This window comes from Pseudonaja textilis, chromosome 8 (genome assembly GCF_049901715.1).
Source record: "Pseudonaja textilis isolate UNSWEBS1 chromosome 8, rPseTex1.2, whole genome shotgun sequence".
Taxonomy (NCBI): domain Eukaryota; kingdom Metazoa; phylum Chordata; class Lepidosauria; order Squamata; family Elapidae; genus Pseudonaja; species Pseudonaja textilis.
The window spans coordinates 5,391,413-5,410,174 of record NC_141997.1 but is presented as its reverse complement, the minus strand read 5'-3'; the positions used below and the strand labels follow the sequence as shown (position 1 = coordinate 5,410,174).

The window sequence follows — 18,762 nt, the reverse complement described above, 5'->3', positions numbered from 1 at the left end:
ATAGAAAGTCTTCACCTTTTCCCCCTATTTTTTTATTTAAGGTTTTTCGAACCTCAATATTCCAGCACAGTCCAGTCTCCAATTTGTAAACTTTGTTATTATTATTCTTTAACAATCTTAAGTCCAGCTTTAGTTTTATACTTGTTTATTCCCAAATTATTTTAGTCCAATTTTATTAAATCTTTAATTCCAGCTTCTTCCTTTCCCGTTTCGAAGCCCCATTTAGCTGTCAAAAAAAAATTTTTTTTTTCTCTGTCCCTTTGTAATTTCGCTGCTCACTTTTCTTTTCTTAAAAATTCTATATTACTTTAATCCCGGGGTACTTTTGTTTAGTTGTATTGCCCAGTTGTCCTGGTTCAGATGTTATCCACCTCTTTCTTCCCTCCTACACAAATCTTAGTCCAGCTGAGTCGTCCTCTTCGGGATGGCCATTTTAGACCACCGCTGCAGTCGTCTTCAGGAGGAAAAAAAAAACAAGCGGGGGGGGAGATGAAGCTCCCTACAATCAGGCTTGCTGCTTCCTCTTACTCCGCTGCCCCTCCAAGGCAGTTTCAGCCCCTAATCAAAATGATTGGGGCTCTCCAACGAAAGAGTACGAACGATAGCCGCAGAGAGTTGTTATCTACTGCCCGTCGGCGAGGAGGCTCCGCCTTCTTCCGCCATCAACTTGCAAATTTGAGTGCAATACTGTTAGGAATATAAGTCACCTAACAGGTATTTGGGTTAGAAATATATAAACCAGGACAAACATTTTAAAACTGTATCTTTAAGAAAATGCAAAACTGTAATTAGGTGTGGTTTCTCAAATGGCCATAAGATGGAGCCAGAAACCTGGGTTGTTTTAGTCTCTTAGTCTCAGAAGAGAGTGAATCTCTGTTTCCTTCTGTTGGAAAGTATTGCCATTCCTCCATTTTTCCTAATTGACTGATATTTCTGGATTTAATGTAAGTCTGATACTGAACTGTTTTTGACACTGGACTTTGATATTTGGATTATCCCTGGACTAAAAACTGACTGATTTTACCTGTGAATGACTTTGGACTCCTTGTTTTGAACTTTGCTTTAAACCTTTCTGGAAGTAAAAACCTACATTTAATGGACAGTGTATCTGTGTGCTATCTGTGTATTATTCAAACACTACTCTCAAATACGCCTCCCTGTATGCGCTCATTCTCCTAACGGGGAATTACCTCAACCAATACACTTCTTTAAAGACTTCAGTGAAGAAAACTAAACATGGCACATACAAAAGAGTCAGTACTTTGTAATAACCCTTTGGGAGAAACAGCAGCTTCCATAACTATATACATTCATTCATTCATTCATTCATTCATTCATTCATTTATTTATTTATTTTATGGACAAGTAAGATGTTTCTATTCTTGTTCCTACTCTTTCTTGCAATTTTTTTTAGCTCAAAAATATTCTTTGATCTCTTTAGTTATCATGCATGTTTGAGATCTCCCCACACATTTTCAATAATAGAGTCTAGGAACTATGAAGTCCATTCTAAAACCTAAAACTTTCTTTCTTGTAAGTACTTTATGATTTATTTGGATGTCTGTTAGGTCATCTTGTTGAAATATCGAATCTCCTTTTGGTTTCAGTTTCTTAACTAACCAGGATATACTGTATACACTGCTCTTCTGGACTCAGAGAATCTTAAAAATGAAAAACTAATCACTAATAAGATACAAGGCCTGGGCATTATCTTATTTGGAAAGCCAGCTATTGTAAGGCAAGAATTAGAATTTTTGTAATGCAATGATCATTCCATCATGAGTCATAAAGGAAAATGTATATTTAGCTCTTATCAGAGAAGCCTTTAAATACATATTATTTGAGTCTTTAGCAAATTGGAGATAGTGACCTACTTCAAAACTAAAAGTGTGTGTATCTTTGTAGATTGACTAAGATGAATTTCTCTGGTTAACTAATTATCAGTAACACAGAATATGTGCAGAAATAAAAATACATTACTAACTTTTCACATGATAATAGTTTCTGCTAGATTCAATCAGAATAGGGCTAGAAGTGACCTTGGAGGTCTTCTAGTCCAACCCCCTGCTCAAGCAGGAGACCCTATACCATTTCAGATAGGTGGCTGTCCAATCTTTTCTTAAAAACTTCCAGTGATGAAGCACTTACAACTTCTGAAGGCAAGGTATTCCATTGGTTAAATGTCCACACTGTTAGGAAGTTTCTCCTTAATTCCAGGTTGCTTCTCTCATTGATTAGTTTCCATCTATTGTTTTTTCTCTTGCCTTCTGGTGTGTTGGAAAATAGGTTGACCTGCTCTTCTTTGTGGCAGCTCCTCAAATTCTAGAATATTGTTATCATGTTACCCCAGTACTTCTTTTCTCTAGATTGGCCATACCCAATTCCTACAACTGTTTTTTTATGTTTTTGTCTCCAGGCCCTTAATCATCTTAGTTGCTCTTCTTTGCATTTTTTCCAAAGCCTCAACATCTTTTTTGTAATGTGGGGACCAAAACTGGGTGCAATATTCCAGGTGTGGACTTACTAAGGCTTTTTAAAGTGGTACTAATACTTCAAATGATTTTGATTCTATGCCTCTGTTTACACAACCAAAAATTTTATTAGCTTTTTTGGCTACTGCCACACACTGGTACTTCATGTTTAAGTGATCATCCAGTGGGACTCCAAATCCCTCTCACGGTTAGTGTTTATCAGCCAAGTTTTGCTTATTCTCTACTTGTGCCTTTGATTATTTTCTCCCCAAGTGTACAACCTTGCTTTTCTCAACATTAAATTTAATGATGCTGGATGGGGCCCATTGTTCAAAGAGATTTAAATCTCTTTGGATCTTGAGCTTGTCTTCTGTGGTATTGGCTTTTCCTGCCAGCTTAGTATCATCTGCAAATTTAATGAGTTCCCATTCTATTCCCTCATCTAAGTCATTTATGAAGATATTGAAAAGAACTGGCCCTAAGACAGAACATTGTGGTATCCCACTGCTTACTTCCCTCCATGTAGACATAGTACCATTAAGGACTGCTCCATTGCATATAGTTTGTCAGCCAGTTATAAATCCATCTGGTGGTGGTGATGCTATCTATCCCTCATTTTTCTAGACTACCAAGAAGTAGGTTGTGGTGTATTTTGTCAAATGCCTTGCTGAAGTCTTTAAGTGTTCTATGTCCACAACATTTCGCTGGTCTGCTAATTTAGTCACTTTGTCAAAGAATGAAATAAGATTGGTTTGGCATGATCTGTTTTTAACAAACCCATGCTAGCTACTAGTTATAATATTTGTTTCTAGATGTTTACAGACCTGTCCCCCACCCCACCATCGGTATCTTCCCAGGTATTGATGTTAGAATGGTATAAGGTTTCCTGCCTAAGCAGGGGGTTGGACTAGAAGACCTCCAAGGTCCCTTCCAACTCTGTTATTCTATTCTACTTGCATTTGCTAAATTATTTTATAGATTATAACCTGCCACAAAGTTTGAGTGGTAGACTATAGAGGTGGGGTATAAATATTTCAGATATACAAAATAATGATTTTTCCCTCTTTATCTGCTACATGTATAGCCAAAGGGATAAACCTCATTGATTCTGAAAAATAGCTAACATTATTAGTCAGCAACACTTCTGTTTAAAAGAAAGGTGTTTAAATAAAAGTGGGATACAAATAAATAAATAAATAAATTCTTATATAAATACTTACGTAAATACTATATTAACAATTAGCACAGTGATTATTTCATTTGTCTATCCCAAAAGGCAACCGGATTTACTGTTTTTTAAAGGGATGGACACCCTTTGAATGGTGCAGGAGTATGAACAGGTTTTCAGAAAAATTGCAGACTACAGAAATAATTTACATTTCAGTTTGAGATGTAGAAATCTCCAGTGACTCTAAAACAGGGGTGTCAAACTCAATTTCATTGAGGGCCGCACAGGGTTGTGTTTGACCTTGGGGGGCTGCTTGGGCATGTCTAGGTGGGTGTGGCCATCTCGACATCACTTGTGTCGGAGGCACCTGTGGTGGTCCAGGTGGGTCTGGGAGGATCCACTTTTGCTAGTGCCACTTTTGCTTTGTTGTTTTGCTAGCACTCTGCCAGCGAAAATGGAGTTGGGGGGCCACGTGCGCTCCCCTGGACTCCATTTTCAGCTGTGACAGCCTCCTGCAGCCCTCTGCCATCGAAAATGGATGTCAGATCCGTGTATCTGTCATTTCTTCAGTGGAAGAAGAAAATGGGGGGGGAGGCTGATAAAGAAATCCTTTCGTAATGTAACCTGAATATATTAAATCTTATATCGAATTTGTATAACCCACACATGATACAATGGAGGGAGAAAAACCAGATGGCCAGAACGATCACCTCTGAGAGGCACAACCAGGAAATGAGAAGATCATAAAAATTCCACAGTGGGATGTGTCTTGGAAATCTCTTGAATAGTTCATTCTAAAAAGGGGGTGGGGGTGGGGACTAGGTATGCCCTGGGAAACTGTGAAAAAGATCATTCCTTAAAAAAAGGGGGTGGAGAAGAATTAACATAGTGGCTTTTGTTTCACTAAATACACATCGAGATAAGGGGAAGGGTTCTAAACTCCCTTATGTATCCCTGTATGCCTGAAAGATCTCAGACGCTGCTTTGAACTCCTACAGGAATTGTCTCATCTCAATAAAGGATTCCTTTTTGATACATTTTAATATGTTTTCAGAAGTTCATTCTAGTTGAGTGAATGGGAAAAGTTCTGTAGCCTGACAATGGAGCTCGGGGGGCTGCATGCAGCCCTCCCTAGCTCCGTTTTCACTGGTAGAGAGTTGCAGGAGGCCATCACAGCTGAAAATGGAGCTTGGGATGGCCGCACGTGGCTCTCCCAAGCTCCATTTTTGCTGGCAGAAGCACTATGGCCAATCTTTTGCTGTTTCCAGGATGGCCTTACGGGCTAGATCTAAGCACTCTGTGGGTCGGATCCCATCCACGGGACTTGAGTTTAACACCCCTGCTCTTAAGGAATGCAAATGACTAGCTATCTGCAAGAAGTATAAATCCTTCCATTCCCCACCATCCAGTCAGAGCTTAAGAAGCTTCTTGAATGAGAAGCGAAACGTCTTCAAAGAAAAACAAGAAAATCCAGTTGCCTTGGAAAGCTATGACTTACGACTTTTTCACTTTTATGATAGCAATAGCAATAACACTTAGACTTATATATTGCTTTACAGTGCTTTTACAGCCCTCTCTAAGTGGTTTACAGTGTCAGTATATTGACCCCAACAATCGGGATCCTCATTTTACTGACCTCAGAAGGATGGAAGGCTGAGTCAACCTTGAGCTTGATGAGATCGTTGCATCACCCCCATGGTTATGTGAGCAAAATTCAGACACTGGGCAGCTTACTCATATTTATGACAGTTGCAGTACCCCTGTATCATGATGACTTTTTGTTACCTTCTGACAAACAAAGTCAATGGGGAAGCTAGATTCACTTAACAACCAGGTTACTAATTTAACAACTGCAGTGATTCATTTAACAATTGTGGCAAGAAAGGGCATAAAATGGGGCAAAATTTACTTAACAAATGTTTTGCTTAGCAACACAAATTTTGGGCTTAATTGTGGTTGTAAGTTGAGGACTACCTGCGCTAAAGTTGCTAACTTAAATGAATAACAATTTGAATTCTTTGACATCTTATATTAGACAGTAAGAGGAAAGTTGAAACATTTTAAAGGAAGTTGCACTCCTAAAATATCAGACGTATGGCTGAAAGCTGTACTACTTAGAAATTGACTGTTAGGCCTAACCAGGTAGACTAGGCAGGAAACAAGGTCATATAAACTAATTCTACTTCATTGTAAAGCTGCATTAACAGAAACTTCTAAATCTGAAAGTACAATTTTTTTGCTGTCACCTTTGTATTCCAATAATTTAAGGAGCATATCTCCAGAGCTTCTTACTATACAGCTGTGGGTTATACTCCCTCTTATCTGACTGTTCCCTTTTTTGAAAAACATATTTTTGCCTGGTCTCCCAAAGTCATTCCCACATACTATTATACTGACTTAACATCAATTAATATTTGTTTAAGAATAGCAGAAAAGGCATGGTTTTCAATAACTACATTTTGATTCTCTCAAAAACAAATTCAAGAGCAGTGTGCTGTAAACAGATCTATTCTATAAACAGAGCACAATTGATCATTCCCGCGCAGCCTTCCTCAGCCAAAATTACAGCAAGTCAAAATCCCAGCAAGAAAAACGTCTTATTTTTGTTGTTACCAGGAAACAATCTTGCTAGAAAAACAATCCTACAACCTTCTATGTCACCAAACAACCTCTCACCAACCTCTACCTCACTAGGAAACAATTACTTAAAACAAAAAGAAGCCACGTGACTTTAAAGAGAAACCAAGGAGAAACTTCCACCTTCACCTACTAATCTCCATTACCTCATTATGTCAGGATTCCCGCAGTTACACCAATTAAATCAAGACCTATATCAATGATTAGATAATGATTTCTCTAAAATAATTAATGTATCAATTGATTGGTTTGACAATTGGTTAATTAACTACTAATTACTGATTTATTGATTACTCTAATTACTGATTTATTGATTACTTTAATGGATTGATAGTGATTTACTACTGTATCATTCATTGTCTACTTGATTGAGTGTCTAATATCATTAATTGTCTATTTGATTGATTGTTTAGTACATCTATAGATTAGTTTAATTAAGAGTAACCAATTCCCGATTTATTCTCTGATTGATTGGTGACGTCTATTAATTAATTGACTTCCCATCATATTGAATAATTAATGTTATTGATCATATTGAATAGTCAATAATCAATAACATTTATTGATTAGAGTGGCAGTGATTACTAAAAATAATTACCAACAAATAATGCAGTGATTATCCATAGCAGCAAATAATATATTTATTAATTCAACTTTGAATGTCAAATAAGCACTCAATAAAAAAAAAATCCAGCCAAAAACTCCGAACACTCCACTACCAAACAGCAAAAAAAGAAAGATATCACTACCATTGACGACCCAAATTGCAAATGCTTTAACTGTTATGAAAACATCATCGAAAAAGAAGAATTCATTAAATGCCGACTATGTGACAATAATGCCCACATTACCTGTTTACAGTTAACCAAACAAGTAGCCAATCTCCTATAAACATCAGCTACATTTCTTTGTCTCTGTCCATCATGTTTACCTAGGCTGGACAAATTAAGTACCCTGTCTGATAGAATGGAAAATACAGAATTATCCATTGAGTCCATAGAAGAACATATAGTAGCATGATTAGAAACTACTTTACAAACATGCCGAACATCTCTTGAAAAAAAATACAGCACAGATAAGTGAATACCTAAAAGCTGAAAATCATATCTCAATTCTAAAACCACAACCACAAATAAACACCAACCCAGCAAATAATACCAACCCAACAGATAATACCACCTTATTCATCAGACGCCATCTTATTCATCAAAGACGCTATTGAACATGAACATAAATGTCCAAACACTATTTTATTTGGTCTTGATGATATCACTAAGGTTCGCAACATTATAAAAAACTAATACAACAAATATCTCCCCTGAAGACATCATTGAAATTTGCAGAGATGGCCCTGTGTACAAGTACAATGACAGCTCAGTTGCCCCATGATTTTCTAGAGTTGTTTGCAAAGATGAGTCCATCAAATGTATATTCATTTGTACAATACTCCATCACTAAGACCAACCTTGACCATAACAAACTTCGCTCATGGCCCGACTTATCATTACTATAATGAATCTGCTCCACAACTCAAAATACCTCAAGACAATGGAGAGAATGACATATGCATTGACTATAGTGCTGACTGCATTAAAAAAAAGTCCAGCAACCCACATCCTAACATCCAATCTTTCATCATCTAACCCCACATCACCCAAAACTAGGCACGCATGCCCCTAACTTCAATACCAACTACTACTGACCTCAAATGCAAGCTACTTAAGGAAGAAGCCTCATAAATAAAATACATGAATTCCTCCTCTTACTAAATACAGCTAAATTCGATATTATATTTGTCTGTGAAACATGGTTGAATGCATCACTCCCTGACTCCATTACCACAGTAAGAGATCATGTTTACAGATCCGATTGTGAAATCGGCACAGGAGGTGGTGTTGCTATCTACTATAAAAAGTCCCTACATCTAAAAAATATTCAAGTTAACCAGGAGCTTGCTATCCCTGAGAAAATCATTTGTGAAGTGTCTTTAAATACCACAATTCACTTCTTACTATGTTACAGAGCTCCTGATTATGATGTCATACATGCAAACAAGTTAACTTCACTACTAATATATACAACCTCCTGCCCACATACTCTTAACTTTCTTGGTGAGCTCAATCTACCTCTCATTAATTGGAGTCAAAACAAATGTACAACCCATACATGAAACCCTGTACATTGCTGTAACTAACCTGGGACTTGAACAATTAGTATCAAACAACACTAGACTCAACAACAGTCTCAATCTCATCTTCTCAACAGTTTAAATTCAATTTATAGACTACAAATAAAAGAATCCTTTTCTAACACTGATCACAGCATGATTGACTGTCTCAACATACATCCTCATAAAAATCATCATAATGACGGGATTCCCAATTATAACTTCAAAAAAGCCAATGATGATCTCATAGACAATGACCTCTCATCTCTTGATTGGCAAATTCTATTTACTGGCTGCAATACTGCCAAAGATTTTTTTACTTGAAATCAAAAGAGTCATCAAACTATACGTACCACTAATAACCCCCAAAACCAGAAAAAACAAATTACCCATTACAATAAGGAAGCTCCAATTCAGAAAGAAGTATCTTTGGTGAAAAAACAAAACTGGTGACGTAGCCAACTTTAAAAGCCGCTACAAAAACCTATGTCACCAGATAAAGACTGAATGCAACAATTATCACATCAAACAAGAGGAAAGCTTCTGCACACAAAATCCACCTGTGCCTTCTATAATTTTGTAAACAATAAACTTGAGATCCATCCCACCCCTAATAGGACCTAACGGTAATGACTGTAATGATGAAACCATTAAAGCCCATCTTTTTAACGCATTCTTCAGTTCAGTCTTTGTAAATGCCCAATAATTCATAGTAGAACCACAGAGAATTACAATGATCTAATACATATCTATTTCACAGAAGATAATGTTGAAAAAGCACTATGCAATCTAAAACCATCTCTGTCTATTGGACCTGACAGACTATGTGCCTACTTCCTAAAAAAGCAGAACCTCTAAGCATAATCTTTGAAAAATCTTTCATGACCAGCTCCTTGCCCAACCTATGGTCAATAGCCACGGTCATCCCCATCTTCAGAAAGGGAGACCCCAGCCTTGTTGAAAATTGCAGACTAATCTCCTTATGCTGCATCACCTGCAAAGTTGTTCAGACCCAAGCCTTGTTCAAATGAAACAAACAAACTGTATAAAAGCAAACCTTTTTTAATGCAGTGCTGGGAATTCTTTGCATTCCCAGCCAAGAGTCATTTAAACCTAATTGTCCAAGATAAAAGCAAGTCCTTTCAATCTTGTAAAAGGATACCAAGAACAGAAATCTAATTACTGATAAATATCAACGAACAGAAGTTTCAAAAACAAACCAGAGTTCTCAGGGCTTTAAAGAGGAGTCTAAAGAGCTTCTTTGCTTCCTGCAAAGAGCACATTCCCGAGGGCTGGTTTTTATCCCTTATGGGAGGGGCAATCACCTTCCAACGTTACTCCCGAGTCGCCCTTGATGCTTCAGCTGGTCTTTCCTTTGAAAGTGGTGTCCCCCCCAAGGCAGCATTCTACGACCAACTCTCTTTATACTCTACATAAATGACCTTTGTAATCATATTAAAAGCAACTGCATTCTTTTCGTGGATAATGTAAAACTATTCAACACCACCGGCAATGCTGCTACACTTCAAAAAGACTGTATGTATCAGAATGGTCAAGCAAGTGGCAACTTCAAATCTCAACAAACAAATGCTCTGTCTTACATATTGGCAAGAAAAATCAGAAAATAAAATACAAGCTGGACGGACAAGACCTTGTAGACAATTCTCACTCTGTCAAGGACCTTGGAGTTCTCATCTCTGATGGTCTAAGTGCTAGAGCCCACTGTAACAGCATTGCCAAAAAGGCATTAAGAGATGTTAACCTAATCCTGTGAAGCTTTTTCTCCGGTAATATTGTACTACTAACTAGAGCATACAAAACATTTGCTAGACCAATTCTTTTTTTTTTTAAGAACAAGTTTTAGTGATTTTTGAAGGCAAACAAAACATAAAACATAAAAGTATAAAACCTCCTTTCTAAAAATTACTTATAAATTTTAACAAGGCAAATAAAGCATTATTTTTTTAAGACATTTCCATTTAAACACATATATATCTTTTCCAAATTTCTCATTGTTTCTCCCTTCACTTTTATTCAATTATATTTCTTTTTATCAAGGTTTTATTAATTCTCAATCAGTCATAAGCACACAAAATACAAAACATAAAACAAGACATAAAAAGATAAAACCTCCTTAATTGTCATTTATACATGTCTTTTCCAAATTTCTCTCCCTTTAGTTTTATTCCTCCAAGGTTTTATTAATTCACAATCAAACATAGCTAACCAAAACATAAAGCATAAGACTTCTTTTGAAAAGTGGCTTAGCCCCGGGTTACATCTTTTTTTACAGACCTAAATCAAATTCATGCTCACCTTATATACCATTCATACCTTATTAACCATTTTATATTTTCTATAAAACTTCTCCCTTCTTTTCACTCTCTTAATTATATTTTATTTATTTCATCTTATTTCAAAATCATTATGCTTGTATCTTTTGTCCGTTCTTTTCCAATCATCTATTTATCTCTTCTCTTTAGCAAAGAATTTCCCCTGTAATCACTTTTAAAGTGTGACGCCTTTCTATCTTTCCCCTAAATAAAACTTAAAATAATACATAATTTCCATTCTGATTCTGCATAGTACATTCTACATATTACATCTTAAAACAAAAGAATAATAAACTTATAGTATAGTTAAGTATATAATTTCCATTGTAATTCTAATTCTAATTAGTACATTATTTTAGAATAAGAAAGTGAAATATTAAGTTTATAATAACATTAAGACAATAACGAATTAAACTATAACTAAACATTAATCATTTTACACATTCTCCTTAATATTTTATTAAATATTGAGATCTATCATTATTAAACATTTTAATATTTTATTAAATATTCCAATAGACTATTTCAAATGCAAATACTACAATACTATCTTATGTACTCTTGCAGAATCTTTCTTTAATTATACACTATCCTTTATCCTTTTTCTCTAAAAAAATCTGTTTTTTGGCATCTTGTTCCAGCCTGTGGCTTTTTTTCCCTTTTTCCCTCCCTTTCTTCTCCAGTTTGGTCTTTTTGCCCCCCCCTCTCCTAACCTCCCCCTTTTTAACTTCCCCTCTCTGTTGTAATTCTCTTTTCAATTGCTTCCAAACATTGTACCCTTTTTTCACCCTATTTTTCTTTTTCTTGGTTGTTTTATTAAATCTTAAATTCTCATTTTTCCTTCCTCTCTTCCCATTTTCTTTCTTAATCGAACTTTTTAGTCCATTAAAGATGGCTTCTTCCTTTTCTTCTTCTTCTTCTCCTTCTCCTTCTTCCTCAAGTATTTGCTGGTACGTAGAAACAGCCATTTCTAAAAAGTGGAAGACAGCTCCCAAAGAATCCTTGCCATTTTGTTCTCTTTCTTTTAATTTTTCATATTCCATTTTTAGTTCATCCACAGATGGTGCCATTGTAAATTTTTAAAAACAACCCAGATGTTTTCAATCTTAAAGTAATTTCCAAATGTCAAAGTTATCAAACAATCCAAACAAACAAAAATTATTTCCTCTTCTTCTTTTTACAATTTTTCCTCCAGGGGCAAAATCCCAAATATATTTTAAAAGCTGTATTACAGTTAATTGAGGGTCTTATAATCTTCAAGGCGTCTCCTCCAACAAATTTTTAAAGGTTTTTTTTAGTCTTCTTCCCACTTGTAACAAAGAGCTTATTTTTACCTTTAAAAAGCAGGTTTTTCTGTGCTCATTTGCTTTCTCTGTAAGGAAGGGGAATGAACTTTCCTTCAGCACTTTCGCCACTGTAACAACTTCTTTTGGAAACAAATGTATCAATCTGAAAGTCAGGTTTCCAGGGTATTTTAAAAGTAACTTAATGTCCTGGTTCAGCCAAGAAAACTTCTCCTTCTGGCTCTTCCTCCTGCACAGTCTTATCTGGTTGAAGATTCCTTTGTGGCTGCCATTTCTGACAGCTGCTCCACCGCCTCAGGAAAAAGGAGTCTAGCCGACTGGGGAAAGGGGGTGCGATATCCCCAGACGCCTGTCCGGATCTCCTCTGTCTTCCGCTACCCCTTTGGGGTAGCGACAACCCCCAAATCCAGTTGGATCGGGGGTACCTCAGCGGCGAGCGCAGCAGGGACCTGCAGAGAAGCGGATTCCTGCCGCCACCAAAGTCTTGCAACCGGAAGTCGCTAGACCAATTCTTGAATACAGCTCATCTGTCTGGAATCTGCATTGCATATCAGACATTAATACAATTGAGAGAGTTCAGAAATATTTCACGAGAAAAGTCCTCTACTCACAACAGAATACCCTTTACCTCCAGACTTGAGATTTTAGGTGTAGATAACTTAGAACTATGCTGCCTTCGGTCCGACCTAAGCGTAGTACGTAAAATTATCCATTACAATGTCCTACTCGTCAATGACTACTTCAGCTTCATCCTCAACAATACACGGGCATACAGTAGATACAAACTCAGGGTAAACCACACAAAACTCGATTGCAGGAAATACGACTTCAGCAACAGAGTGGTCAATGCCTGGAATACTCTACCTGAATCTAAGGTTTCTTCGACTAACCCAACCTCAGACTGTCTACTGTTGACCTCACCCCGTTCCTAAGAGGTCTGTAAGGGGCATGAATAAGCGCACCAACGTGCCTACAGTCCCTGTCTTAATATTCCCTTTTATTTGTATTAATAATCATGTTTATACTTATATACATTATCAGATGCATGCTTGACAAAATAATAAATAAAATAATTAATGAAAACTATCTGGAAGTTGCACTTAATAGGCTACTAGCTGGGATCATTCATGGAAATATTTCTCATTGTGGTTAAAGAGCAACTTTGGTTTCTACTTCATTTCTGGCATAAATTGTTCTTGCTATAATGTTTCACTTATTTTGGAAAACATCTTTTTGTACAGCTAGTCTTGACTTGTAACCAAAATTGAGTCTGGAATTATTGTAGCAAATTATTACCATCAAAGGCAAGGCATTATGTGATCGAACCCAACATTTTGCAGTGGTTGTTAACTGAACACCATGGTTAAGGAAATGAAATTATCATAAAGCAAATGGGGTTGTTAAGCAAATCCATTTTACCCATAATTTGCCAGAAACTAGAAGCAAACACTGGAAATTGGCACAACATATCAAAACGCCATTTCAGGACACTGCAAATAGCTGTAAAGGTAAGCCAGTTGCACTCAACATTCCATCAGATGATCCTGCTCTGTTTGTGTGTGTGTGTGTGTGTGTGTGTGTGTGTGTGTGTGTGTGTGTAGCTTTTGTAACTTCAAACTTCAAAATCAGGTCGTAAGTAGTTTTTGGAAGGGCCTATTGTAACTTCAAATGGTTGCTAAGCAATCAGTCGTAAGTTGAGGATTACCTGTAATTTTCAGCCTCTCCTCCCCAGTCACTTATTAGAAGAATTGTATTTTATGGTGTTCTATTGTGATTGTTAACCTTTCTGAAAATTATTTAAGATATAAAAATAAATGTATTTTTTATTTATTGGTATCCCACCTTCATTGATTTTTTTTGCAAATAGCTCAAAGCAGCAAATATATCCATCAAACCTTCCTCCTCCTACTTTGCCCACAATAACCCTGTAGGTGAGTTGGGCTGAGAGCGAATTTCATGTCTCAGGTTGGAATTCAAGGTCTCCACTTTCTACCCTAGCCCCTTAAACACTAGACCAAACTGGCTCTAACATAAATTTATAAATAAAATAAATACATTTCTGTTCCTTTCTGTACCTTAAATAATAAATATGAATCTAGTAAGAAGTGTAAAAAGCATACTCATTGTGCCTTTTCCTGAATTTATATACCAATAGATTTTCATCTGTGCTATCTTTCTTCATCAGTACTAGCATCTTTCTCTGTGCTTGCTCAAGTTTGATATATCAAAGTCTAGAGACATGTGAATATGTATTCTGGTCATTTTGTTTTGTTTTATGCTATCTGACACTAAGTAAATATGTTTTTCTGTATTTTTACAATAACATTTCTTACTTGTTCAAGCCTTTTCCAGACTTTTTGGCTTTTTCTTTTAAGTATGTCAGGTGAATATCAAATCACATAGATCTTGTATAAAAGTAAGGAAGCTGGACTAGTATCAGGAAGACTCACTTATGGAAGTTAATTGAGTTTTCTTGAGACAGTCACTAACCTTCAGCTATGGGAAGGAAGAGAAAGTATGATGTATGTTGTCTTGAGTTCCTTGGAGAAAAATGTAATCTAAAACTACACAAGAGTAACAAGAGCAACCATGACAATGTAACTGTGAAAAAGATAATCTTTTGCTACCTTATATATAAGTGTTAATAGGTTTTGCATAACGTTTGAAGACATTTGTTAAAACTGAGATTCACACCATCAAATTATAGAAGGTCATAATAAAGCATTTCATAGTTTATATTTCGACCTTTGAAAGAACATGGGTCCCAGGGTGGGACATACTTCTTGAATTCCAAATGTTTCAATGAGTCAGGTGGTATGGAAAAATGTAAAATAGCTAGCAGTACATAGTTACAATTGGTTCATGTACTCTTTATTTCATTTAATGAAGAAATATAGTATCACTCCATTCTCGTGTACTTATTACTTCAGAAATGTTTATCTACAAATTTAATGGTTTAACAGGTCTTTAAAAACCACCCATTTATATATGTAAACGTAATTAGAATTAGAATTCTTTATTGGCCAAATGTGATTGGACACACAAGGAATTTGTCTTGATGCAAATGCTTTCAGTATACATAAAAGAAAAGATTCATGAATCAAGAGTCAAGAATCATAAGGTACGACACTTAATAATAGTCATAGGATACAATAAGCAATCAAATCATACTAGGAAATAGTCAATATAAATTGTAAGGATACAAGCAACAAAGTTACAGTCATATAGTCCAGGTGGGAGGGGATGGGTGATAAGGAGTGATGAGAAGATTAATAATAATAATAGTGCAGACTTTGTAAATAGTTGGACAGTATTGAGGGAATTATTTGTTTAGCAGAGTGATATCCTTGTGTCTAGTTGTTCTGGTGTGCAGTGCTATATAGTGTCATTTTGAGGGAAGGAGTTGAAACAGTTTATGTCAAGATTTGAGGGGTCTGTAAATATATTTTCACAGCCCTTTTTTTGACTCATGCAGTATACAGGTCCTCAATTGAAGGCAGGTTGGTAGTAATTGTTTTTTCTGCAGTCCTAATTATCCTCTGAAGTCTGTGTCTGTCCTGTTGGGTTGCAGAACCAAACCTGACAGTTATAGAGGTGCAGATGATAGACTCAACAATTCCTCTGTAGAACTGGATCAGCAGCTCCTTGGACAGTTTGAGCTTTCTGAGTTGGCACAGAAAGAACATTTTTTGTTGTGCTTTTTTGATGACGTTTTTGATGTTAGGTGTCCATTTTAGGTCATGTGATATAGTAGAACCTAGAAATTTGAAGGTCTCTTCTGTTGATACTGTGTTGTCTAGTATTGTAAGAGGTAGTAGTAAAATCTACCACCATTTCAATGGTTTTTGAGTGTGTTCAGTTACAGATTGTTCCGGTTACACCACAAGGTAAGTTGTACAACCTCCTGTCTGTATGCGGATTCGTCGTTGTCTCGAATGAGACCAATCACTGTTGTGTCATCAGCAAACTTCAGTATTTTAACAGATGGATCGTTTGAGATGCAGTCATTGGTATATAGGGAAAAGAGAAGTGGAGAAAGCATACAGCTTTGGGAGGGGGGCTGTGCTAATTATACAGGTATTGAATGTGATTCTGCCTAGCTTCACCTGCTGCTTCCTGTCTGTTAGGAAATTTATGATCCATTTAAAATGTGTTCAGGTACCACTAGCTGGTTTAATTTAGTTAGAAGAATTCTGGAATGGTGGTATTGGATGCTGAACTGAAGTCTACAAAGAGGATCCTTGCTTAGGTATTTGGAGATTCAAGGTGTTGTAGGATATAGTGCAGACCCATATTAACAGCAGCATCTGTCAATCTATTTGCTTGGTATGCAAACTGCATGGGATCTAACAGTGGATCCATGATGGTTTTCAGGTGGGACAGCATAAGCCTTTCAAAGATTTTTATGACTACAGATGTTAGAGCAACAGGTCTGTAGTCATTCAGTTCTCTGATGGAGGGCTTCTTTGGAGCTGGATGATGTTAGAGCATTTGAAGCAGGAAGGAACATAGCACATCTCTAGTGAAGATTTGGGTGAAGATGGGGGCCAATTGGTCAGCACAGACTTTTAAGCAAGAAGGAGTTATTTTGTCTGGCCCTGTGCTTTTCCTGGCTTTTGTCTGTGAAATAGATCTTGCACTTCTTTTTCTGTGATCACCAGAGATTGTGAAACGAATGGGCTGGGGTCAGTTGTAGGAGGCATGGCTGTTGTTGATGTGTTTGAGAGGGGATTGTGGAGATAGGTGGCTGTAGTTTCCTTTCAAACCTGCAGTAAAACACATTCAGGTCATCTGCTAGTTGTTGATTTCCTTCTGCCTGGGAAGGAGGTTTGCTGTAGCTGGTGATGTTTTTAAGAGTTTTCCACATGTTTGCTGGTTCATTTGTTGAGCACTGATTCCTTAACAGAGCAGCTTCTTTTTGCTGCTCTGATTTCTCTTGCTAATATGTTTCTGGCCTGATTGTATAGCATTCTGTCACCTTTTCTGTAGGCTTCCTCTTTGGAATGACGTAGCTGCTTAAGTTTAGCTGTGAACCAAGGTTTATTGTTACTATATATTTGCAGTTTCCTTGTTGGTACACATAAGTCTTTGCAGAAGCTGACATATGATGTTACAATATCTGTGAGCTGGTCTAGGTCTGCAGAGGTATCTTCAAAAACATTCCAATCAGTGCAATCAAGGCAAGCCTAGAGCTTCAGCTTTGCCTCATCAGTCCAAGTCCTCACTGATTTAATTTAATTGTTGGCTTTTATGGTTTTAAGTCTTGGTCTGTAGGCAAGTACAAGGTAAATCATGCAGTGATCAGAGTGTCCCACAGCTGCTCATGGTAAAGACCTATAACCATCTTTTACTGTTGTGTAGCAGTGGTCTAAAGTATTTTTGCCTCTGGTGGAACAATTTACATGCTGGAAATATTTTGGGAGCTCTTTCCTTAAATTTGCTTGATTGAAATCTCCTAAAATGATGGGAAGGGAATCTGGGTGTTTGGCTTCAGCCTCCATAATTTGATCAGCTAGAGTTTGTTTACACAAGCTTGTGGAGGAACATACACAGCTATTAGGAGAAATGAGGAGAACTCAGTGGAGAATAAAATGGCTTGCATTTGATGTCTACGTTTTCATCATAGAACTTATATATTATACTTTTATCCTGAGACCAGCTGTTGTTGATATATAAACATAATCCTCCTCCCTTTGTTTTACCTGCTGTCTCTTCTGTCTGATCTAAATATCTGAAATCCTGGGATGCTGTTGTCATGAATTTCTGCATTAAGCCAGGTTTCAGGAAACAGAACTGCTGAATTGTAGAAATCAGAATTACCTCTATTTAAAAGATGAATTTCATCCATCTTGTTAGGAAGTGAGTGTAAATTAGAAAGATTAAAGGGAGAGGGGGTTCCCCCCCCCCCATTCCTTAGTCTATTTAAAATTCCCACTTGTTTACCTCATCTCCTTTAGATTTAAGTTTAGATATATGAGATTGTGTGGTGCTAGAACAGATTTTTACTTAGTTTCATACTTCTTTTCCGGTGCATTCACTGATGCATATGTCTGCATAGTTCATTCTCCCATACTGATGCACATATGCAGTCTTTGTTCAATTTAAGTAGCAAAGCTACTTGATTGTTGTCTACCTGCTTAAACCCTTTCTTTCCTGAAAGATTATAGTCTGCTTGATAGGATATTTTGGAACCACATGGGAAGTGGTAATGGAAATTGCAAATCCATATTTTCAGAGAAATCTCCATTGATTCAAAAGCCACACATGAATACAGTATGTCCTATTTGCAGGAATATATATCATCTTTCAAGATATAATGCTACCTTATACCAACTGATCAAGTAGACTCCACTCCATGAATTTATTGCATAAGTTCAATAATTTTTAATGTGTTTTAGGGCATTCAGTTAGCATAGTATTCGTACTCTTCTGGTACATAACACATGTCAAAAAGCATGGACAAAAAGTTGTACTGAAAGTTATAGAATAATTGCAGACAAGAGAAATGGACGTTATGTAATACAATTATTTTTACATTATCCATATTATATGCATTCAGGCTTAGGTGTATAAAATGTAAATATCATATTTTTAGAGGTATAAGATGCACTCCCCTCCACAAAAGTGGGTGGAAATGTCTGTGTGTCTTATACAGCGAATGTTGCCGAAGCCCTGCCCACCC

At 36.7% G+C, this 18,762-nt stretch overlaps 1 protein-coding gene across 3 annotated transcripts in view; it reads left to right on the top strand.

The window, feature by feature from the left end:
- Positions 1 to 18,762, top strand: part of POLA1 (DNA polymerase alpha 1, catalytic subunit) — a 382,299-nt gene that overhangs the window by 260,594 nt on the left and 102,943 nt on the right. The gene's annotated exons all lie outside the window — the stretch shown is intronic.